At 41.8% G+C, this 25,650-nt stretch overlaps 2 non-coding genes across 2 annotated transcripts; one reads left to right on the top strand and one right to left on the bottom strand.

Moving 5' to 3' along the window:
- Window positions 1-4,204: 4,204 nt before the first annotated feature.
- On the bottom strand, window positions 4,205-4,279 carry Trnat-ugu (transfer RNA threonine (anticodon UGU)). Its single transcript has one exon. It is a non-coding gene; the product is annotated as a tRNA-Thr (tRNA).
- A 477-nt stretch (window positions 4,280-4,756) lies between these two features.
- Window positions 4,757-4,831, top strand: Trnat-ugu (transfer RNA threonine (anticodon UGU)). The gene has a single exon. It is a non-coding gene; the product is annotated as a tRNA-Thr (tRNA).
- Window positions 4,832-25,650: the final 20,819 nt, after the last annotated feature.

Raw genomic sequence — 25,650 nt, 5'->3', positions numbered from 1 at the left:
GATGTCGTTATCAGGAGAAAGAAAACTGGCGTTCTACGGATCGGAGCGTGGAATGTCAGATCCCTTAATCGGGCATGAAGGTTAGAAAATTTAAAAAGGGAAAAGGATAGGTTAAAGTTAGGTATAGTGGGAATCAGTGAAGTTCGGTAGCAGGAGGAACAAGACTTCTGGTCAGGTGACTACAGGGATATAAACACAAAATCAAATAGGGGTAATGCAGGAGTAGGTTTAATAGGAAAATAGGAATGAGGTTAAGCTACTACAAACAGCATAGTGAACGCATTATTGTGGCCCAAATAGATACGAAGCCCACGCATACCACAATAGTACAAGTTTATATGACAACTCGCTCTGCAGAAGACGAAGAAATTGAAGAAATACATGATGAAATCAAAGAAATTTTTCATATAGTGCAGGGAGACGAAAATTTAATAGTCATGGCTGACTGGAATTCGAAAGTAGGAAAAGGGAGAGAAGGAAACGTAGTACGTGAACATGGATTGAGGGTAAGGAATGAAAGAGGAAGCCGCCTTGTAGAATTTTGCACAGATCACAACTTAATCATAGTTAACACTTGGTTCAAGAATCATAAAAGAAGGTTGTATACATGGAAGGATCCTGGAGATACAAGAAGGTATCAGATAGATTATATAATGGTAAGACAGTGATTTAGGAAGCAGGTTTTAAATTGTAAGATATTTCCAGGGGCAGATGTGGACTCTGACCACAATCTATTGGTTATGAACTGCAGATTAAAACTGAAGAAACTGCAAAAAGGTGGGAATTTAAGGAGATGGGACCTGGATAAATTGACTAAACCTGAGGTTGTTCAGAGTTTCAGGGAGAGCATAAGGGAACAATTGACAGGAATGGGGGAAAGAAATACAGTAGAAGAAGAATGGGTAGCTTTGGTGGATGAAGTAGTGAAGACAGCAGAGGATCAAGTAGGTAAAAAGACGAGGGATAGTAGAAATCCTTGGGTAACAGAAGAAATATTGAATTTAATTGATGAAAGGAGAAAATATAAAAAGGCAGTAAATGAAACAGGCAAAAAGGAATACAAACGTCTCAAAAATGAGATCGACAGGAAGTGCAAAATGGCTTAGCAGGGATGACTAGAGGACAAATGTAAGGATATAGCGGCTTATCTCACTAGGGGTAAGATAGATACTGGCTACAGGAAAATTAAAGAGACCTTTGGAGATAAGAGAACCACTTGTATGAATATCAAGAGCTCAGATGGAAACCCAGTTCTAAGCAAAGAAGGGAAAGCAGGAAGGTGGAAGGAATATATAGAGGGTCTATACAAGAGTGATTTAGTTGGGGACAATATTATGGAAATGGAAGAGGCTGTAGATGAAGATGAAATGGGAGATATGATACTGCGTGAAGAGTTTGACAGAGCACTGAAAGACCTGACTCGAAAAAGGCCTCAGGAGTAGACACCGTTTCATTAGAACTACTGACAGCCTTGGGAGAACCAGGCCTAACAAAACTCTACCATTTAGTGAGCAAGATGTATGAGACAGGCGAAATACCCTCAGACTTCAAGAAGAATATAATAATTCCAATCCCAAAGAAGCGAGGTGTTGACAGATGCGAAAATTACCGAACTATCAGTTTAATAAGTCACGGCTGCAAAATACTAACGCGAATTCTTTACATACGAATGGAAAAACTAGTAGAAGCCGACCTCGGGGAAGATCACTTTGGACTCGGTGGAAATATCGGAGCTCGTGAGGCAATACTGACCCTAAGACTTAGCTTAGAAGCTAGATTAAGGTAAGGCAAACCTACTTAGACTTAGAGAAAGCTTTTGACAATGTTGACTGGAATACTCTCTGTCAAATTCTGAAGGTGGCAGGGGTAAAGTACAGGGAGCGAAAGGCTATTTATAATTCGTACAGAAACCAGATGGCAGTTATAAGAGTCGAGGGACATGAAAGGGAAACAGTGGTTGGGAAGAGAATGAGACAGGGTTGTAGCCTATCCCAGATGTTATTCAATCTGTATATTGAGCAAGCAGTCAAGGAAACAAAAGAAAAATTCGGAGTAGGAATTAAAATCCATGGAGAAGAAATAAAAACCTTGCGGTTCGCCGATGACATTGTAATTCTGTCAGAGGCAGCAAAGGACCTGGAAGAGCAGTTGAACGGAATGGACAGTGTCTTGAAAGGAGGATATAAGATGAACATCAACAAAAGCAAAACGAGGACAATGGAATGTAGTCGAATTAAATTGGGTGATGCTGCGGGAATTAGATTAGGAAAGGAAACACTTATAGTAGTAGATGATTTTTTATATTTGGGGAGCAAAATAACTGATGATGGTCGAAGTAGAGATGGTATAAAATGTAGCCTGGCAATGGCAAGGAAAGCGTTTTTGAAGAAGAAAAATTTGTTAACATCGAGTATAGATTTAAGTGTCAGGAAGTCGTTTCTGAAAGTATTTGTGTAGCCATGTAAGAAAGTGAAACGTGGACGATAAATAGTTTGGACATGAAGAGAACAGAAGCTTTCGAAATGTGGTGCTACATAAGAATGCTGAAGATTAGATGGGTAGATCACTTAACTAATGAGGAAGTATTGAACAGGAATGGTGAGAAGAGAAGTTTGTTGCACAACATGACTAGAAGAAGGGATCGGTTGGTTGGACATGTTCTGAGGCATCAAGGGATCACCAATTTAGTATTGGAGGGCAGCGTGGAGGGTAAAAATCGTTGAGGGAGACCAAGAGATGAATACACTGAGCAGATTCAGAAGGATGTAGGTTGCGGTAGGTACTGGGAGATGAAGAAGCTTGCACAGGATAGAGTAGCATGGAGAACTGCATCAAACCAGTCTCAGGACTGAAGACCACAACAGCAACAACAAAGTAAAACTGTCGAGTAAAGAGATCTATGAATAAAGGTTTCTCTCTCTCTCTCTCTCTCTCTGTGTGTGTGTGTGTGTGTTTCCCTCCCTCTCTCTGTCTCTCTCATTCACCTCGAAAACTGTAGGCTGCTAGAAAGCGTCATTGGAATCGAAATCTAAGATTGAAGGTTACGCAGACTGGTGCGTCAAGCGTACAGTAATTAATATTTTGGCACGGAATAGAAAGAAGTGAATGATGGATGAAATGAGTCAAGATGATGAACTTAAGAAAAAGGAAGAAATGCGTTTCATGCGGTGCCCACTAGTCAACGTCAGGAGTGCTGACTATTCGGACTGGAAATCTCGGCTTCCGCAGCCCGGTATCTGGCGATCGTTATGGGACGGGCTTGCCGTCTTTCCCCGCCCTCTCACCGCTATATCTGCCATCTTCACTTTCACGAGTCCGTCACGATGCGAAACAACGCCGTCCCTGTCCAGCCAGAGCGATCAGATATCGGCCTTCCGCTAAGAACAGAACGCGGAACATCGTGCCACACGTCTTCATTTCACTTCAGTGTTTCAGCGGGTAAACCAACTTGGAGAATTCTCGATAGGTTTATGGCTGGACAATAATCGAGTAGTTTCTATAGCTTATAGTGGATTCCCAAATATCGCTACTAGCCATTTCAGCCTTTTCTTCAGCTCGTTTCGCATTAGAACGTCTTGTTCTTTTGGAAAACGTTTAACTTCCTTGAGACTGAGAAGCTCATGTCCACGAATCAACATGGTTTCAGAAGGCATCGCTCGTGCGAAATTCAACTTGCCCTTCTCTCACGTGATATGCTGCGAACTATGGACGAAGGGCAACAGGAGAGTCCATGTTTCTGGATTTCCGGAAAGCATTTGACACGGTGCCACATTGAAGGCTGTTAACGAAGGTAGGAGCATGTGGAATAAGTTAATAGATATGTGAGTGCCTTAAATATTTCTTAAACAATAGAACATAGCATGTTGTCCTCGACGGCGAGTAATCATCGGAGACAAGGTTATCTTGAGTTGAGTCCCATGGAAGTGTGATAGGACCGCCGTTATTCTCTGTATACATAAATGATTCGGTGAACAGGATGGGCAGCAGTCTGCAGTTGTTTGCTGATGGCGCCGCGGTGTATAGTAAGGTGTCGTAGTTGAGTGACTGTAGGAAGCTATAAGACGACTTAGACAAGATTTTCAATTGGTGCGATGAATGACAGCTAGCCCTAAACATGGAAAAATTTAATGAAATGATAATTAAATAGACACCCTAGCTGCAAGCAGGCGTTGATATACTTTATTGGGGACATGTTGAAAATATGTGCCCCGACCGGGACACGAACCCGGGATCTCCTGCTTACATGGCAGACGCTCTATCCATCTGAGCCACCGCGGGCACAGAGGATAGTGCGTCTGCAGGGACTTATCCCTTGCACGCTCCCCGTGAGATCCACATTCCCAACATGTCCACAACACTACATTCGTAGTGCGCCTAATAGATGTTTGCCCATCATACTCATTACTCTTGGCAGATTAATCTACCAAGTCCCGTACGAGTTCGGGCATAGCGTGTGCGTTCACACAAGAAGGTCAAAGGCCGGGAACCCATATTTTTTTAACTATATATGACGGTAGTATCTGTTCCCGAAAGAACAGTTACCGTAAATGATCATGCCTTTGACCTTCTTGTGCGAACGCACACGCTATGCCCGAACTCGTACGGGACTTGGTAGATTAATCTGCCACGAGTAATGAGTATGATGGGCAAACATCTATTAGGCGCACTACGAATGTAGTGTTGTGGACATGTTGGGAATGTGGATCTCACGGGGAGCGTTCAAGGGATAAGTCCCTGCAGACGCACTATCCTCTGTGCCCGCGGTGGCTCAGATGGATAGAGCGTCTGCCATGTAAGCAGGAGATCCAGGGTTCGAGTCCCGGTCGGGGCACACGTTTTCAACATGTCCCCAATAAAGTATATCAACGCCTGCATGCAGCTAGGGTGTCTATTTAATTATCATTTCATTTCTAGCAAAGCTGCATGGTCATTGACGGTAACTGTTCTTTCGGGAACAGATACTACCGTCATATATAGTTAAAAAAATGTAAGTTAATGCGGATGAGTGAAAAATCAAAACTGTTATGTTCGGATACAGCATTACCAGTGTTTCCCCTGTCACAGTCAAGTCGTTTATATATCTGAGCATAGCGTTGCAAAGCAGTATGAGCTGGAACGAGCATGTGGGAACTGTGGTGGGAAAGACGAGTGTTCGACTTCGGTTTATTGGGGGAATCGTAGGAAAGAGTGGTTCACCTGTAAAGGAGACGGCATATAGGACGATGGTGCGACCTGTTCTAGAGCACTGATCGAATGTTTGGGACGCGTACCAGGACGGATTGAAGGAATACATCGAAGCAATTCACAAGCGGGCTTCTAGATTTGTTACCGGTAGGTCTGAACAACACATTAAGTGTTACGGAGATGCTTCCGGAATTCAAAACGGAATCCATGGAGGGAAGGCGACGTTCTTTTCGAGAAATACTGTTGAGAAAATTTAGAGAACAGGCATTTGAAGCTGACTGCCGAACGATTCTACTGCCGCTAACATACATTGAGCGTAAGGACTACGGAGATAAGATACGAGAAATTAGGGCTCATTCGGAGGCATATAGGCAGTCGGTTTTCCCTCGCTCTATTTGCGAGTGGAACAGGAAAGGAAAAGACAAGTAGTGCTACAGGGTGCTCTCCGCCACGCACCGTACGGTGGCTTTCGGAGTATCTGTATAGATGTAGACGGAGATTTCGGTTACTAGAACATCACGTCTGGTAACGCGAACGTGTATGTCTACATTTACCCCACCTTAGTATCTGAACACGTAAGTAGCGCGCCGGCGCTAGTAATGTCAGGTTGAAGCACTGACAGCAGAGTTGGGCTCTGTTTCCCAATAAGCGGCTCTCGTTGTATGTCGGTATTGTTTTGTGTTAGAATTTTCTACCGTGCTGGCTATACTCTTAAACGGCGGATTACGAAATTAAACGTGCGTGGTGCAGTTGTATGTTCTTTAATGTCCAACCGGAAGACATCACAGTTTATGTCAGTCGTTCCTGATGTAACGTAGGCTGTAGTAGTGTGTAAGTAGGCTGTGTATGTTTTCTTATTGGCAACGTTACGTAGCGCTCTATATGAAAATCACTGGCTGTGCTGTGTGCAGTCTGTGGCTAGTTTGCATTGTTGTCTGCCATTGTAGTGTTGGGCAGCGGCAGCTGGATGTGAACAGCACGTAGCGTTGCGCAGTTGGAGGTGAGCCGCCAGCAGTGGTGGATGTGGGGAGAGAGATGGCGGAGTTTTGTAATTTGTCATGAACTGCTATATATATGATGATATTAAGGTAAATACAGTGTTTGTTCTCTATTAAAATCTTTCATTTGCTAACTATCCCTATCAGTAGTTAGTGCCTTCTGTAGTTTGAATCTTTTATTTAGCTGGCAGTAGTGGCGCTCGCTGTATTGCAGTAGTTCGAGTAACGAAGATTTTTGTGAGGTAAGTGATTTGTGAAAGGTATAGTTTAATGTTACTCAGGGCCATTCTTTTGCAGGGATCTTTGATAGTCAGATTGCGCTGCGCTAAAAACATTGTGTATCAGTTTAAGCACAGTCTTGTATAATTTGTTCTAAGGGGACGTTTCAAGTGCATTGTCTACAGAGCAACAGGTCGTACCTGGAAGTGTTAACTGCGTAGGTAAAAAGATGAGTTGCGAGTGACATTCAAAAGCTCAGAAAGCAAAGAATGAGAAACAGAACACGGCTAAAACTCGTTTTGTTAACTCAAAGGTTGCAAGGACACATGTGCAGTCAAACCCAAACAGACTGTCCTAGTCCTCAGCGATGTTCGTAACACTGTAACCACTGATACAGAGAGGCTGAGTACTCGCAGGTTTAGATGACAGTACCGAAGGGAGTGATGCTAGCTCGTGGCGGCCGCTTCTCCACATCGACTGCGGCACTGCTTGCGCCGACCAAGCAGTATGTCATTCTAGGGAGGGCGGTCGTCGGTTGTTTGCTTGGTGGCTGCCTCTCGCGGCGGTGGGAGGAATGTCTGGTGCCAACCTATTAATTACGAATAGATACGTGTGACGCGGTGTCTGTCGCGAACGACACCACAACGCCTATTAGGACTTCGATGCTTTTAAAAATATCAGGATCCGATACATCGATATATAAAATATTATGGTTATATCGTCTCTCGATATACAGAAAAAAGAGACAATATATCGACGGAAAAAATTTCGACGTACCGACCTATAAATATACTGGCTCCACATTGTTAATATACTGCCGGTTTTAGAGCTGTATACATAAGTTTAGAGCTGTATACGAGGTGCATTCAAGTTCTAAGGCCTCCGATTTTTTTTCTAATTAACTACTCACCCGAAATCGATGAAACTGGAGTTACTTCTCGACGTAATCGCCCTGCAGACGTACACATTTTTCACAACGCTGACGCCAAGATTCCATGGCAGCGGCGAAGGCTTCTTTAGGAGTCTATTTTGACCATTGGAAAATCGCTGAGGCAATAGCAGCACGGCTGGTGAATGTGCGGCCACGGAGAGTGTCTTTCATTGTTGGAAAAAGCCAAAAGTCACTAGGAGCCAGGTCAGGTGAGTAGGGAGCATGAGGAATCACTTCAAAGTTGTTATCACGAAGAAACTGTTGCGTAACGTTAGCTCGATGTGCGGGCGCGTTGTCTTGGTGAAACAGCACACGCACAGCCCTTCCCGGACGTTTTTGTTGCAGTGCAGGAAGGAATTTGTTCTTCAAAACATTTTCGTAGGATGCACCTGTTACCGTAGTGCCCTTTGGAACGCAATGGGTAAGGATTACGCCCTCGCTGTCCCGGAACATGGACACCATTTTTTCAGCACTGGCGGTTACCCGAAATTTTTTTGGTGGTGGTGAATCTGTGTGCCTCCATTGAGCTGACTGGCGCTTTGTTTCTGGATTGAAAAATGGCATCCACGTCTCATCCATTGTCACAACCGTCGAAAAGAAAGTCCCATTCGTGCTGTCGTTGCACGTCAACATTGCTTGGCAACATGCCACACGGGCAGCCATGTGGTTGTCCGTAAGCATTCGTGGCACCCACCTGGATGACACTTTTCGTATTTTCAGGTCGTCATGCAGGATTGTGTGCACAGAACCCACAGAAATGCCAACTCTGGAGGCGATCTGTTCAACAGTCATTCGGCATTCCCCCAAAACAATTGTCTCCACTTTCTCGATCATGTCGTCAGACCGGCTTGTGCGAGCCCAAGGTTGTTTTGGTTTGTTGTCACACGATGTTCTGCCTTCATTAAACTGTCGCACCCACGAACGCACTTTCGACACATCCATAACTCCATCACCACATGTCTCCTTCAACTGTCGATGAATTTCAATTGGTTTCACACCACGCAAATTCAGAAAACGAATGATTGCACGCTGTTCAAGTAAGGAAAACGTCGCCATTTTGAGTATTTAAAACAGTTCTCATTCTCGCCGCTGGCGGTAAAATTCCATCTGCCATACGGTGCTGCCATCTCTGGGACGTATTGACAATGAACGCGGCCTCATTTTAAAACAATGCGCATGTTTCTATCTCTTTCCAGTCAGGAGAAAATAGTTGGAGGCCTTAGAACTTGAATGCACCTCGTATATAAGTATTGATTTATTTACTGTACTTCAACAAGCTAGCAGCCTGCTTATCTCTCTTAGAGCAAGAATTTAAAGGAAAACTATGCACGTTTACTTTTGGTGGTAACATCTTTGCTAAGAATGGCAACTGCATGTAACTGGCACCATAAAAGGTGTCCAATCGGTCCGTCGTTCGTTACATATCGGATTTGTCCGGAACACTCCATGTCGGCTTTATTGTTTTCTTCATTTCTGTGAGCGCCAGCGGCCTAGCAGTTGTAACGTCGAAATTACGTGGTGAAATTAAACGTTGCAGTTTCTGTTGTTAGCGCCGAGCGCCGATTACGTCAGCATTTGCCCTCACACGTCTCTTTTCACCGCAAATACCAATCTTGTCACTGAGATTTTTGTTCATCACTTTCAGCAACTGTTTCACAACAATGCCGAAGCGAACAAATAGCACACTATTTCCGTTAAAATTGATTTTTAATGCAACTGGTGTGCTGCAAAAAGAAAGACTGGACGTGATGAAAGCTCAAAAAGTAGCAAGACTGCTTCACATAGTGAAAGTAAAATTATGTTCTACTACAGTTTCAAAACAACAGCTTCAAATATTTATCGAAAATTGCGAAAAAGTATAATATAAAACAAAAATATCGGCGTTCCATGCTGCTATTTCTGGTATCGATATACCGGGGAAGCCATATTGCCGATATATATCGGTATATTTCGAAAACAATGTCGATATAACGTTATATCGATATTTTAAGGCAGCCCTACTGCCTATCCTGACAATCCTTCAATGAAACAAGCAGTTACACTGTACATTTCAAAACAGTTAATTAAATGTATGTTATCAGAACTAATTCTTGATCTTTATTTATTGGACTATTAAGTTCAGAATAATCAGTGAACCAGTATTAGAATGAAGTTCATAATACTGGTGTCGTGCTGTCAGGCAAGACTGTTACTGAAGATTTTCAGTGATACAGTCCAGACATCTCGGTAATATTTCCGAAAAGTTATTTCTGCAACTGGATTGCATATAATGTTGTTGTTTCACTACCTACATTTCGGTCTTAGGACATTTTTAAGTGTTACAAAGAAAAAAATCGTCCGAGTTGTGTGAAGCCCAAGTCATCTTCGAAAAGTAACTATCAGGTTATGGAAACCAGTTGTATCGTAAAGAACATATCTGAGATACACAAAAAGGCTACAAACGTGCATATCTGGCAAATGTAGAGAATCTGTGATGTAAATTAGAGGTCCAAAACACAGATATAAGCTTTATTTCACCATATCTAAACATAAACTAAAGTAAGCACAAGTCACTTACGTATTCATAATTATTGAAAGGTAATTCCATTTCTACCCTGTGTACTATAATTACATAACACAACAATGGTTTACAACAGCCAAGGTGGAATTATCTTTCAATAAATTTGTTGTTGTGGCAGCCGAAATGAAAAAAATACTCATAATTATCATTGACAACATCTTATGGTCGCACCGAATTTTAGTGTATCGCTCACCATAGCCAGGGGCCGTGCAGACTTTCTTCCACCAATGGGTTCCTTCAGTTACAGCTTGGCTAGTGCAGCTAACAGACTCTGTTTGAGTTACCGGAGTGATGTGTGTCGGCTCTGAGGCTGGAATATGTACACGAGATGGGTGACCACATTAAAGGTGCTGAATTGGCTATAATACAGTTAGTTAACTGGACAGAAACAAAATATATATCGCGAACGATTTATGCAAACTTTATCTTAAATTGAGTATTACAAATAACTGGCAGGACTATCGCTGAAAATTCATAAAGGTTACCTTCTGTTATTGCTGTTACATCACCTTATACCGATAGGACTTGGTGTGTGTGTGTGTGTGTGTGTGTGTGTGTGTGTGTGTGTGTGTACGTGTATCTTGTTCTTTAGCATTGTCATTGAGGGAGGAAGAAATGTACAACACATTGAAATTGTTGTCTTGACTGTCCTCCATACTATTTCTAACCAAAGCAATTGGATCACATGACAAGATATCGGCAACAACGTTCTGAGAACCGGGAATGTAGACAACAGTGAGATAAAATTCTTGCAAGTACAGAACCCAACGTCGTAAACGATAATGATAATTAAGATGACATCAAAAATTTGAAGTGCACGTTGATATGTGTAAACCTTTGTGTGCTTTCCATATAAAAAGAAACGAAATTTAGAAAATTCCCATATAACAGCGAAAGCTTCTAATTCAGCGACAGAATAATTTCGTTCAGATTTTGTTAAGACACGACTAGCAAAAGCTATATTTTTTTTTTGTACAATGGCACCATCCTCTTCGATTTCTTGAAAGAAATTAGCACCAAGGCCATATCTGAACTATCCATTGACAAACAAAATTCACGAGATATGTATGAATGAGATAATATAGGCGGGGCAAATCTTTTAAACTTTGAAATTCCGTTTGAGCTTCTTCATCCCAGTGCTACACAGTGTTTTCCTGGTAAGTTCACGCAATCTAGCATTCTAAAGAAGCTTCAGATTTAGAAAACGACGGCAGAAATTTGTTAAGCCTAAATAACAAAGAGCATTACTCTACAACAGAAAAGAGCATTACTTTTATTAGCGAGAGCATAAATTATCCTAATGGCTTCTAACTTCTCTGAACCAGGTTCGATACCTCCTGACGAAATAATGTGTTCAAGAAATTTAACTCTCAATATGCCAAGCTCTGAATTCTCAGGGTTGACTGTAATATCAGAATCAACAAAAATTTCCAATAGACATTTCAAATTATGATTGCAGTCCAACCAAGACTTTTCAGCAATGACGTTTTCGTCAACATAAGATGTGACATGCTCTTTTAGGTGGCAAGGAAGGATGGCGCTTAAATCACAAACGAAACCAGCTGAAGATATATTAAGACCAAAACGCAATTTACAAACTTGGTAACATGCTCCAAAGCACAAAAATACGGTACATTTTCCACAGTCTACGTGTAACTCAATCGGCCAAAACTTTAGTCTTTGTCAATGGAAGAGAGGACCTTTACGCCATAGAAGTTTTGAAAAATTCGTTTGAAGTTTGTGACCTGCCAGTCTCAGGAAAAATGATAGTATTAATCTGTCTTGATTAAAGTACAAGTCTAATAGATCCATCTTTCTTCTCTACATTATAAAGAAGACTCTTATATGAACGAACTGTAGGTCCAATAAATCCTTGATCCAACACTGATCGAATTTCTGCCTTGACTTGGTCTCTGTAATGAGATGGGATCACATATGATCTGACGCAAGACTTATTATGTTTCTTGGCTCGAAATTTGTATCACAAACCTTTAATAGTTCCTGGTCGACGAGTAAAACAAGAGAGTGGAATTACAAAACGTGGGAAAGATCTTGTCTCTCAACCTCAGTACAATCTTCAACTTTATCTACTTTCTCCTGTATCATAGTCTGTATGTGAATAACATGCTCTGTCTCATCACAAAAGGTATGTACACAACCCACATCAGTATGAAAAAATCTATGTGGAAAATGCTATATCTGCTGCATGGGAAAACGTAAACAATTTACTTTTTCTTCCTGCTTAGAAATCCAATCCTCAACTTTCAAACATACTTACCTCACTATCATTAAAATTCATTCGAAAAGTCAATTCCTAAGATTATCTCAGTGGACAGAAGAGATACAATCAGAACTTCGATAGGAAACTTATAGCCTTGACACTCAAAATCTAAGCAGGTCCGATATTTGATATCTACATTCTTACCAGAAATGACATATTTCGCTCTTGTCTCCCATAATGGTAAGATTGGACTATCAGCTTCTTCCTCAGATTTGCTAAATGCAGCATCACTAACCATTGAGACAGGACTACCTGAACCCAAAACAGCAAAAAGAATATTACTCCCACAGAAATGGTGATAACAGGATGAACATGAGACTTTTGATTACAACCGTTATCTTATAGTAAAGTGTCTCTAATATCTTACAAATGAAGAATATTTAGCTTTCTGGCAGCAATATCTTCTGTGTCGTCCAACACGTTATTTGCCGCTGGTTCTGCATGTCATTGTTCTGTTGAATGCTCGTGACGTAGATTATTGTGTGAGTCAGGTGGCCAAACTTCGATTATCTCAACTTGTCTTAGCGTACTTTCTCTACCAGATTTATGTCACTCTGGACCGAAATCTTGTCTGTAATTACACTTATTGTTCTGACTAAACCGTTTTTATTGAAATATTCACTGTTGTCACACAAACTATATCGATTGTGTCTGCCAAGGAAAATGTGAGAATCCTTTCTTGCGACTGTGTTCTACAGTTCATGTCTTTTGACGTGCCTTGAAGGTATTCCAGTTGTCAAAGTTTCTGCGCTGATGCCACTTGTTTCTGTGTTCGTTTGATGTGGAATCATTTTATTTCTTGTGATTTCGTTTCTAGATATCATGACTGTTTCTTGGCAGACTAACGTCATTATCTAACTCCAGTTTTTGTAATAAACCTTGAAATCTCTCTAAATCGTCTTTACATCTGCCTGCAACAATAATGTGTCTTAAATGTACCGACCGATAGCTTTGTTAGACAAATGGACTGTCATAGTTTGACAAATATTTGTTCTTCCATGGGGCTTGGAAATTCTGACTGATCAAAGTTTTTGAGCATAATGACACCCTGTTGCGTAGCTTGTGACCAATATGCTGATAAAATGTGTGATAAAATTCTCCATAATATTGATATTATTAAGCTATAGAGTAAATTTTAATAGGTGATTCATTTTCCAGGTATCTGCGAATGAATTCCAATTTGTGACAAAATGACCAATTAGATAGTAACAAAAACCCAAATTGGTCAGCTGAGCCTGAGGGTGAATTTCATTACCAAAATTTCGAAACATTTTAAATATTCTAACCATCAGGATATGCTTGCAATTGAAATTTCACTCTTCAGTGTACTCTAATGTGCTTTATTGCACCACATTGGTTGTCCACTACCTTGTCTTCGAAAGTAATTTTATTCCTGGGAATTTTCAGGGAAATGCCAAAAATTTCCATATCCTTCTAACTTCTCTGAATGAGAATGACAAAAATCACTAGCACCTCCGTCTCGATTAAGTTTTGATTTGTTTTGTGTGAGCTGATCATCTGTTGCATTTACTTCGTGTTTCTGTTGTTGGTTGATTTTAATTTGGCTATTTATAAGTTGTTTCAATGTTTTATATTCTTCTGTTTCCGAAAAATGAACCGAAAAACTTTCCTGAAAGTGCTTGTCAGCGTTGGACAACAAATGTGTCACTTATGCAGCAAGTTCATCAACTTTGTCAGAAATAGCACCTAGTAATTCTTTCTCTATTTCCGTTTTGGTTTCAGTGTTTCAGTTTGTTCATTTATTTCGCGAGAGTAGCACTAAGCTGCTTTTCTCTTAATTGATTGGTCACTCACCAGTACACTGTTTAACTTGGCCAACAATTCTTCTTTGTCTTGAAGTTGATTCGCTGCAATATTTAAAATCATTTCCTTTGACTTTTTATTGCTTTCTAAACGAGCTCTGTTCTGTTAGCGCTGTTCTGTCTCAATATTACGAAGCCTGGTGTCAGAACTATTTATTATTAGTTGGGAGCCATTACTAATCTCTTGCCTAATTTGAACTGATCTCTTCCTGTGTCCTAGTATTTTCTTCCTGTGATCTAATCATCTCGTCCTGTGACCTAGTATTTTCCTTAATATGTGATTTCATCTTAATCACATTTTCGTTCATGTCATTCCTCATCATTAGCAACAGTTCTACAAGATTCAAATTACTATATTATTTACTAATGCCAACAGAAGGAGAGACTGGGGTAGTTCGCAGAAAAGTGACACAAAACGGAATCTACCCCTGCTGCCTGAGTTTGTTGTGAAATTTCACCATGTTGTGGTATCTCATCCCCCACTGGCTCTTCCTCACAGCCTGAACTTCCACTAGCAACCACCTGTCCATACTTTGATTCATTAGTGAATTAGTTTCATCCTCCATGTCTGTGATGTTTTCGGAACTTTCACTTGCGTTACTAATTTCTGATAAATTGCGAGGTGCCGGGGCTAGCAGTGTATTTAACACTAAATTCTTCTATAATCTACATATGTAAATGATGCTCTAAGCCCCCCCCCCCTATTCTAACTCCGACTTTTGCTGTTGTATATGGATTAAAAAGAAACGCGAACTGACTGTAATCGACCCTGCAAGTGGAGTAGAAAAGAGTTTGGCACCTGCAATAATTTAATTTGATAAATAAGTTAAATAAAGGAAAGTCTCATTAACGTAGTGAGAAATGATAGGGTTGCTCTACCGATTAACAGAATGAAAGTTCTGTCCAAAATAACAATATGATTTATTATAACTCAAAATAATAAACAAAAACACATGAAACATTTACAACATGAAACATTTACAATACATCAAATTGGCTCAAATTGAATACTCAAATAAATGCTGTGAAGGTGAAGTTGTCCCTAAACTAGATTGTGACATTTATGACGAAGTGGTATGTGGAGCCAATTCCTTGCAACTCAAGCCTTAAGACAGACACACAGCCAACCCAGCATTAATTGCTGCTACATTAGTGAGAACTCAGACAATGAACACCCAAGACAGATCAAAGTTAGAAAAGACAAACAGGCGCGCTCTGCTGAGCTCGGATTATCACCTACCAAAATTGCCTGCTTTGCTCGTGCTGCGGACGTCCATTAATAAGCTGTCTTCCTAATTGCACGGACACAATATTGCATACCAGAGGCGATGGCTGGTTGCTTCGACGTCCTGTCGTGGTGATGATAATGTCGCGAGTATAGCCCACAACAAATTATCCTGGCCTGGTTTTTCCAGACTAAAGACTTCCTAGCAATACAAATGCGCCTCTGAGGGAGACGAAGAAGGCTCGCCACACAATCACTGACGGTACAGTGATTGATTTTAACAAGCGAAGTCACCCAGTAACTCCGATACAGTCAACTTTAACCAAAACTGCTCAAGACAGACAACATAGGCCTCTTGTACGCAGAACGCTCAATTGCCAACTGTACTCGGAAAGTTATGTTGAAGTCGAAACTTCAGCAACTTCGTCAAACAGTTACAATTAAATAAAAGTATATTAGACAGCCAACGGAAGGCAGGCTAACCAGAGCAGCGAGAGCTCAGTCTTGTAACCTACTCCGACCGAAAGGCGAGAGCCGACTCCCCACAAGAGCACCCGTACAAACCGAACACAGAACATTCCTGCCCCCACGACAGTGGCCATGGTTAACCGTTCCAATCAGCAACTCGAAAACCGGTGGAAAATTCCACTCTATTGCCGGAGCACTACCATTCCATCAATGGAGATTCTTGGCGCCAATTTCTGCACTGATTTTCCTACGTCACGGAGCTATGCCCTGAGCACGCCAATCACAGTTACGATTTTGCAGAAAGCGCGGGAATTTGCCCGCCACAACTGCCTGGGTACACAAGTCATTCCCACGCCTCGCTGGTGGTCCACCAGAAAGTGTTTTCGCCAAGTGTCTGCGAAGTAACAGAACCTCTAGCCCAGCCGCTACTTCAGGCCCCTGCGATCGTGTCTCCGCCATTATTCTACAATGTCGGCGTCTGGAAAGCATTCACTCGACTCCCTCACACCCGTCGGCTTACCCTTTCAAGATCAGCAGAGCCCGCCTGTCACTGGACCACCCGGGTGGCGAGAGACGCTGCATGGGAAGTCCGCGTGTGAAGGAACAGCAACTTTTCACTGCATGCAATTAGAGAGGAAAATCGTAAGACAGAAATATGAGAGGGAGCTCATGCCACCTCTCATAGCCCCTACGCCATTTTAGATTGTAATTGGTGAGCGGTTGGCTCACTTAGGAGCAAGGTAGTGAGTCAATCGCCCAAGGACAATCTTGCACACTGACTCCACATGCCGCACTCTATAAAGAAAATCACTGCAACTGAAAAATGCAGATCATAGAGGGAGGATTATTTATGATGTAGCCAACTTCACCTTCTTAATATGGAACTCTAACACTCACATCACACATCCATACCCAGGGAGCCCCTTCCAAACATCGATTCACATGGACATTCACGCTCTAAATATGGCCCGGGCATGTGAGCCAAATATGGATCAGTTTGCAAAAACAGACATAATGTCTTATAGGGATAACAGCAATCAGTGATTTTATAATGTTACTTAAAATCCGTCTTGATTGCAAATTTTTTTTAATTATTCATATGACCGGTTTCGGTTCATTCAGAACCATCTTCAGATCTGATTTGCAATCAAGACGGATTTTAAGTAACATTATGGAGCAGTTTATTCTTTACAATCAGAGTTGGAGTGCTCCACAATTAAAAGCCCAAGATGTTACAACAATATGAATCATTAAACTAACCTGAACTCACTCAAACATGATACTATTTAAGTTAACAATCTCTTTGTAAGCTTTCAGAATCTAATTACAACCTCTGATTCATTCTGTCTCCCTGCAGCAAGAATAACCTTTACAAAATGTTCCCTGAACTGATGGTCCATTCACAATGACAGTGGTGGTATCTGCTTCAGTTTATGGGGACTTCAGGCACACTGTTTGCATACACAAAACAATAAATACAAAAAAAAACATGGTGTGGAGAACAATACAGTAATTTGTAATTTGTGCGCCCTACTATATCACTTACATAAGAATTACAGTGTAAAACACAAACACATACAAGGTATAACATACATTAAAAAACAACACTAGAGAAAGAAATTTAAGAAAAAAAACAAGGTTCATGGGGCGTCAAGTTGTGCTTGCACATTGCACAATGTTCACGACTGTGCTGAGAATGAGGCACTAAATCACATTGTTAGAAATATTCGAAGCACTTCACAAATTCGTCAGTTTCTCTGAGGGGGTTGGTATGTTGAGTCATATGCATTGATGCACGTGGTTCCATGTCTTGAGCATCGGAGGGGGGCTTTTGGGATGGGGCCACAGTGCTGACATCACATAGTGCTAAGCGGCGGGTGTTGTTGCTACGTTGTTGCAACAGCAATAGGGTGTGCTGGAGCATCTGCAGAACTCTGTTGAGACTGCAGCAAGACCCACGCATATGATCACGGCAGTACGGTAGGAAGACACAGTGATAGGCTCTCCTCACGTCGATTAATTGTCTCTGAGGTCTACTAGTTGGGATACATCACTAGTCTAGGTCTCTTCTCTCCCTGGACAGTTCTTTATGTTTCCCAATATTGCAGTTCAATGAGGGATGATGGCACGTGGAGTGACTCCACAAGTGTGTGAGGTCATCCATACAGGATCGAACTAGGAGCGACGATTGCTACAACTGCTCTCTAATAGAGAGGAGAAGTTAGAAATGAGACAATTCATTTGTTAGAGTTTGTGGCACGATACTGCTTTGTGTATGCAGATCGGCCAATGCTAGTGAGTTGTAAAAACCCAAACAGGTGAGTATATAGCGTCCCTTTCTTGTCCTGAGGCACATGAGGTGCAGGTTCTGACACCATATGTGATCTTCTTCGTGTACTCACGACAACGTGGTCTGCCGCAGGGAATTCCTCCAAACGGCTTCCACGTCCGGAGAGCTAGCTGGCTGTCGCGTGTGTGTTGCATGTCAGTGTCAACAGCCAGCCTCACTTTCGCTTGTGGCCCGGCGAGGATCCCGCCTAATCCCTCAGGTATACGGCCTGGTGACTGTCAGGTTGTAGGACCGGACACTCCCGCGCCCTTCTCGTTAGGTGGCGTGCTGACGCTCCCCTTCTTGCAGGTAGCCGAAGACCTCTTGTTTTTGTTCCGGCTGGCCTCTGCATTGCCACGATACCCGTCATCTGCACAATTCTGACAAAAATCTTATGCCTAACTTTTTCCCATGACCTTCTATGTTATAATAAATTTACATAACGACACATTGATGGTCTGTCATTTCAGACACTCTTATTTTACTTTTATAGTTATTAATCTATGGCTATCATTATAACAAAATCTTGGCATATCTAATCTAGACATGAAAATAATTTATCTTGATATCTGTGTAGAGACCGATCTCACTATTGTATATGGTGTGTGACAACTGATGCTATGAATTGGATGAACAACAAAATGTGCGGGCCCGCACTAATATTACTATTAATTATATAGATCGACAGTAGACATGCTCAAGAATTAACTACCATTTGCCAACGACCTACATTCTATGTCTTTTGATTAAATTATGTTGTTATGAAGGTCCAAGTTTTACTGTGCTATAAAGAACATGCAACTATTCTACTTTCGCTCGCCCGTCGTCCCTCCATCTCGGGTCTGTGGTTTGGTGACCTGAAAAATAGCATCCCAACAGGCGCGCGCCAAACACTTGTGGTAGAAAACCACCACAATATTAAAGATCTAGTTATTGTTAAATCCGAAAGTTTAACTTATCCTAGTATATGGTACTCTCTCTCTCTCTCTCTCTCTCTTTTATTTTTTTTTTACCTTATACAACACTCTTACATAATTCCTGTTACGCTGAGATGTCTCGCTGCTCACCGCTATTGACGACAGTGATGTGCGCACCGTACGACATGGCCTCCGAGTTCTCACTACGCCTCACTGAAACTCCAGAGACTGGGTTAGCCATGGCTACACAAGACGATAAATTTATAGTTGCAACTTCTTTTTCTATGTGATGCGGTTTTCGCGATCAAAGCACACCTTCCCAGAGGCAATGTAATACGACCAAGCCAGGACTGGTTCCTGTTGCGGATTCAGCCGCCCAACACACGCCAGCTACACAGTATGTCACGAATCTCCAAGTATAATTCCTTGGTTATTCGTCTGTGACAGTCACGAGCAGCACGCTTAATCCCCAACCAGCACATTGGCATGATAGGTTTTATGCCCGCCTTTCTACCGTCTAGGGCACCATTGGAGTCAAACGCTCACAGGTTCACCCCGACTTGCTAGACAACGATCCTGGCGCATCACTGTAAAAACTATACTGCCCATATTCATCCTCGAAATCACGCAATATACCACAATCTTGCAGTGCACTGACGCGTGCCTGCAAGCATTGGTATGAACGTCTCACGAACTGGTTGTGGCCGCTATGCAGCGTATCACGACTTCTCAGAACGTTTCTAAGAGCACGTTCTTGTATGCGCCCGTCTGTGCGACATCTCGTCACTCATCATTATCCCTTAACATGGACACCAGATAGGAAAGGACAAAAACATTGCTCATGGATAGGTAGTGCCTCTTATCGCATCGACAGTGGAGATCGCGAACATAAACAAAAGAAAGTTAGCAGCAGTAAATTCTTATGCGAGAAAACGCAGCGTGTTAATACTTTAACAATCTTAATCTATTAATGCAACGATTATTGTTCTCCGAAGAAAGGTTCATATATTTGCCTATTCTACTATGTACACCACTTAAACTACTATTATTCCACGAACTTCTTTGTGTGAGAGATGTGGTGGAGTCCTATGGACTAGCGCCAATCCCTTATCAGACTCCCCCTCCTCTGACGTGCATTAGGATTTGCAGGTCTAATTTAAATCTCCTGGTTCTCCTGTTGTCCTTGGTTTCGCTCTCTCCAATTACGGTCGCTTTGCCGTTCGTTACTCCTCCTGTCCCAGATTCCTTGTCTAGATTGACCCTGTTCCCTGACGTTCTGGTTTCCGTGTCTCTGGTTTCCATACCTTGAATAGCGTACCCTTGATTTCCGTAACCCTGGCTTCCTAACTGACAAGTGCGATTATGCGATCAGTTGTCGTCTTCCCTTGCTGGCCAGTGGTATTTGTTATTCTGCGCCTTCTTCCTGTCCTTTGCGTCTTGTTTATCAAAGACTACTTCGAGTTCCCGCAATAGACTCTTGAATGCTTTTATGTCAGATCCACACTTCCCGACAAGTGTCTGTTGATAGCTAACTGGCAATTTGGAAAAGCAAAATTTGATGATTTCTCCATTGCTATATGGACTATCTAAAAACTGATTCTTCTTGAGTAAATCATCAAATAATTTGGTTGCGCTCCTATGCCCGGACACTTCCAATTCAGGACAAAATATTATTTCCTCTTTAATCCTGTCTTGCGTTTTCTTTGACCAGTAGGTCCGCAGGAATGCACCAACAAATTCCTCATAAGTCCGACACGTCACTGCCACACCCCGCATCTTTTCCGCGGCTTGGCTTTCGATGTGTCCACACATAAATTCTAATTTTGCCTGGGTTGGCCATGACGACGGTAATGAATTTGTAAACTGCATCACTCAGCTCTTCGGATGCATCGACCCTCCATTATCTTTGAACTTCTGGAATTTCAGTATCGACAGGAAGTGATTCTGATCAAAATCCTGTCTGATCCTCGCACTGGTGTTGTCACCCGTTTCCGATACTTGCACGTCTGCTGAGTATCCTGATCTATCTTGCTGATAACTGTGATGTGCTACCTCTGTATCACAGTGGAAGTGGCACTCAGAATTCACTCTCCTAAGTGGGATACAATTATTGGAGCTATTACTAGGTGTTTCTGCGTGTGCATTGTTAGTTCCGCACTCAGTCACTGGGCTAGATCACGGCGGGCTTTTCCTCGGAGACACAATTCTGTGTACTCCATCATTGGTATCCGAACGCGCAGTGCTCGTGTGCCCGTTTCGCTCTAGTTTTGCTATCCGACTCTCTACTTCTTTCATTCGTTTCGTGATGTTCGTAACCGCAATATTACCCTGGGTTTTTAAGAACGCTAGGGATTTTGAGTGGGCTTGTGTCGCACGTCGCAAGCGACCTGCAAGTTGAGAAGTTACTTTTGCGATTTTCATTGCCCCTGTTGCTGCCGTTTAGGCTAGGCTTGCTACTTTTTGTGCTACCGTTGACATATGTTTTGCTTCTCCACATTCTTTCTTTATTGTTAGTAATTCCCCACAAATTTCCCCTATATACGAAATTATTGCCTCTGTGTCCTTCTTACGCTGTTTCTCATCTTCTTCCTTCTCCTTCTTACGTTGTTTCTCATCTTCTTCCTTCTCCTTCGTACACTGTTCGTCAGCTTCTTCCTTCTCCTTCTTACGTTGTTTCTCATCTTCTTCCTTCTCCTTCTTACGTTGTTTCTCATCTTCTTCCTTCTCCTTCTTACGCTGTTCGTCAGCTTCTTCCTTCTCCTTCTTACGTTGTTCGTCAGCTTTTTCTTTCATTGATCGTAGGAAGCTCAGTATTGGGTTTACGTCATCTTTTTGATCCTCTTCAAACATGGGCGATGTAACTCTGGACACCTGGGCGCTACAGCTCTGACGTGACCGAGCTGGCCCCTGCCTGCTCTCGTTCGTTTGATTATAAACTTCTGCTACCGTCTCGACCTGTGTGCCTGTCTCTGTTTCATCCTCTACCTCACTATCATAATCACGGCCACGACGCTGCTCTAAGATCGCGTCCAAATCACCTTCCTCATCAATGACCCTGGCGTCCTGTCCTGCTAAAAATGTGCCCATCTCATCTCCGAACCTATCCCCGTCAGTAAACTGCCCCTTACCCATTACGCTATCCTCTTTCGTTTTAGCTTCGCTCGATAATAGTCGTGCCTTACTTCTCGTGATCATTCATGAAAAACAAAATGCACAATAAAAATAATATACTCCCAATATTTTTTACACATAAACATAAAATTTCAACAACGTCGTACCAACGCTATAATTACATGCACGATTTGTTGTGGAACAGAAACCGCACACACACCCGACAAAGTGTGATGTGGTATGGACACCACATAAAAGAAACACAAAAAAACAATGAACAAACAAAAATATACACTTAAAACAAAAGCTGTAATCATGCGCTGCTACTTAAAACTAAACGCAGAACTACCAGAAAAAAAAACTTGGGTCTTAATCAATAAAAAATTAAACAAAAAAAATTCTGAGTGTTCCTACTGATAATACTGCTTGCTTATCAGCGATTCTCAGGAAAGATCCGAGGCTAAGGATTGCCATTTTATACGAGGTGCCGCGGCTAGCAGTGTATTAACACTAAATTCTTCTAGAATCTGCATATGTAAATGATGCTCTAAGCCCCTCCTATTCTAACTCCGACTTTGGCTGTTTCACATGGATTAAAAAGAAACGCGAACTGACTGTAATCGACCCTGCAAGTGGAGTAGAAAAGAGTTTGGCACCTGCAATAATTTAATTTGATAAATAAGTTAAATCAAGGAAAGTTTCATTAATGTAGTGAGAAATGATAGGGTTGCTCTACCGATTAACAGAATGAAAGTTCTGTCCAAAATAACAATATGATTTATTATAACTCAAAATAATAAACAAAAACACATGAAACATTTACAATACATCAAATTAGCTCAAATTGGATACTCAAATAAATGCTGTGAAGGTGAAGTTGTCCCTGAACTAGATTGTGACATTTATGACGAAGTGGTATGTGGAGCCTATTCCTTGCAACTCAAGTCTTAAGACAGACATACAGCCAACCCAGCATTAATTGCTGCTACATTAGTGAGAACTCAGACAATGAACACCCAAGACAGATCAAAGTTAGAAAAGACAAACAGGCGCGCTCTGCTGAGCTCGGATTATCACCTAGCAAAATTGCCTGCTTTGCTGGTGCTGCGGATGTACATTAGCAAGCTGTCTTCTTAACTGCACAGACACGATCTGGCATACCGGAGGCGATGGCTGGTTGCTTCGACGTCCCGTCGTGGTGATGATAATGTCGCGAGAATAGCCCAAAACAAATTATCCTGGTCTGGTTGTTCCAGACTAAAGACTTCCTAGCAATACAAATGCGCCTCTGAGGGAGAAGAAGAAGGCTCGCCACACAATCACTGATGGTGCAGTGATTGATTTTAACAAGCGAAGTCACCCAGTAACTCCGACACAGTCAACTTTAGCCAAAACTGCTCAAGACAGACAACATAGGCCTCTTGTACGCAGAACGCTCAATTGCCAACTGTACTCGGAAAGTTATTTTGAAGTCGAAATTTCAGCAACTTCGTCAAACAGTTACAATTAAATAAAAGTATATTAGACAGCCAACAGAAGGCAGGCTGACCAGAGCAGCGAGAGCTCAGTCTTGTAACCTAGTCCGACCGAGAGGCGAGAGCTGACTCCCCACAAGAGCACCCGTACAAACCGAACACAGAACATTCCCGCCCCCATGACAGTGGCCATGGCTAACCATTCCAAACAGCAACTCGAAAACCGGCGGAAAATTCCACTCTATTGCCGGAGCACTACCATTCCACCAATGGAGATTCTTGGCGCCAGTTTCTGCGCTGATTTTGCTACGTCACGGAGCCATGCCCTGAGCAAGCCAATCACAGTTACGATTTTGCAGAAAGCGCGGGAATTGGCCCGCCACAACTGCCTGGGTACACAAGTCATTCCCACGCTTCGTTGGTGGTCCGCCAGAAAGTGTTTCGCTAAGTTTCTGCGAAGTAACGGAACCTCTAGCCCAGCCGCTACTTCAGGCCCCTGCGAGCGTGTCTCCGCCATTATTCTACAATGTCGGCGTCTGGAAAGCATTCACTCGACTCCCTCACACCCGTCGGCTTGGCCCTTTCAAGATCAGCAGAACCCGCCTGTCACCAGACCTCCCGGGTGACGAGAGATGCTGCGTGGGAAGTCCGCGTGTGAAGGAATAGCAACTTTTCACCGCATGCAATTAGAGAGGAAAATCATAAGATAGAAACATGAGAGGGGGCTCATGCCACCTTTCAAAATGTTCGTCAAGGTTAATTTCACCAGGTGCAGAATCTTCATTTTGAGCTTCCCTCGTTTCTCTTCCACAAAGCGTAGACGTAGTGTTGGTAGCCATACTGCTGATTCGCAACGAAATGAAATACAACAGAAACATTTCCAATCAAACATTTCCAATATCCATAAAAATAATACCTTCAGTAACAGATTGTCCATAAACAAGATAAATCATTGCAGATACGAATATCTAATAAAAATTGTGCATATGTCTAATGGAAATACATAGAATATACACTACACTACAATGACCTCATTGTGCACAATTACTTTTCACCAAATCACGAAAATGTCACATAAATAACCATTAAGAATTCTCTAAAACAGTGCAAGTCATGAAAATACAAATGATAATAGATAAAAAGATACAAAATTCTCTCACTTATTAGTAGCCAGCAAAGAAGCAAGTGCAAAATTGTTGTAATTTCCCTATTGAGACAGTACCTTCACGTGATAGAACCTCTCATCTTAGGCAGACGGTTCACCAAGTGTAACTGTTTCGATTGGTTTATATATTTTGACTGGTATATATATATGAATACTGGGAAGAAAGGAAAAAAACAGCAAAAATCATCAGATCAGTGAAAAGAAAATTTGACAAAGAAAGATTAGAAGATATGGATTCATACTTTAAAAGGAACAACACTAGAGACTTCTATAAGACTTTCAGAGAAGTTTTAACAGGTTTACAGTCACCAAGTGTACATTTTAAAGAGAAAAATGGAAAAATGATTTTAAGCAATAAAGAGAACTGCCAAATTTTAGCTGACTACGTTGAAAGTCTATTAAATTGTGAAGAGCCTAATGACAGATTACAATTTCAAAAACCACAACATCAAAATCCACCATCGGAACCACCTACCGGAGAAGAAATAGAAAAGATTATCAAAGCACTGAAGAATAACAAAGCACCAGGGGAGGATGGGATAGTAGCAGAAACGTGGAAACTAGGGGGATTATCCGCATGGCAGAAAATTCACAAAGTAATTAAAGACATTTGTACAAAAGGAATCATACCCAGTGACTGGAAACAAGCATTGATCCATCCTCTCCATAAACAGACACCAACAACTACAGGAGCATATCCTTGTTACCAGTGACACACAAAATACTTTATATAGCACTTTTAAATAGGATAGGGGAACAAGCAGCATCTAATATAGATCATCAATCAGGATTTAGAAAAGGTAGATCATGTGCAGAACAGATTCTTAATTTAAAAACAATTTTGAGAATGAGAGCTACACAAAAAAAAACACAGTAGTTACTTCCGTAGACTTCAAAAAGGCCTATGACTCAGTTGACAGGCAAACACTATTCCAGATGCTTTATGAGTCAGGGAAACCTCATA

This window comes from Schistocerca cancellata, chromosome 8 (assembly GCF_023864275.1).
Source record: "Schistocerca cancellata isolate TAMUIC-IGC-003103 chromosome 8, iqSchCanc2.1, whole genome shotgun sequence".
Taxonomy (NCBI): domain Eukaryota; kingdom Metazoa; phylum Arthropoda; class Insecta; order Orthoptera; family Acrididae; genus Schistocerca; species Schistocerca cancellata.
This window is presented reverse-complemented; position numbering and strand designations above follow the sequence as displayed.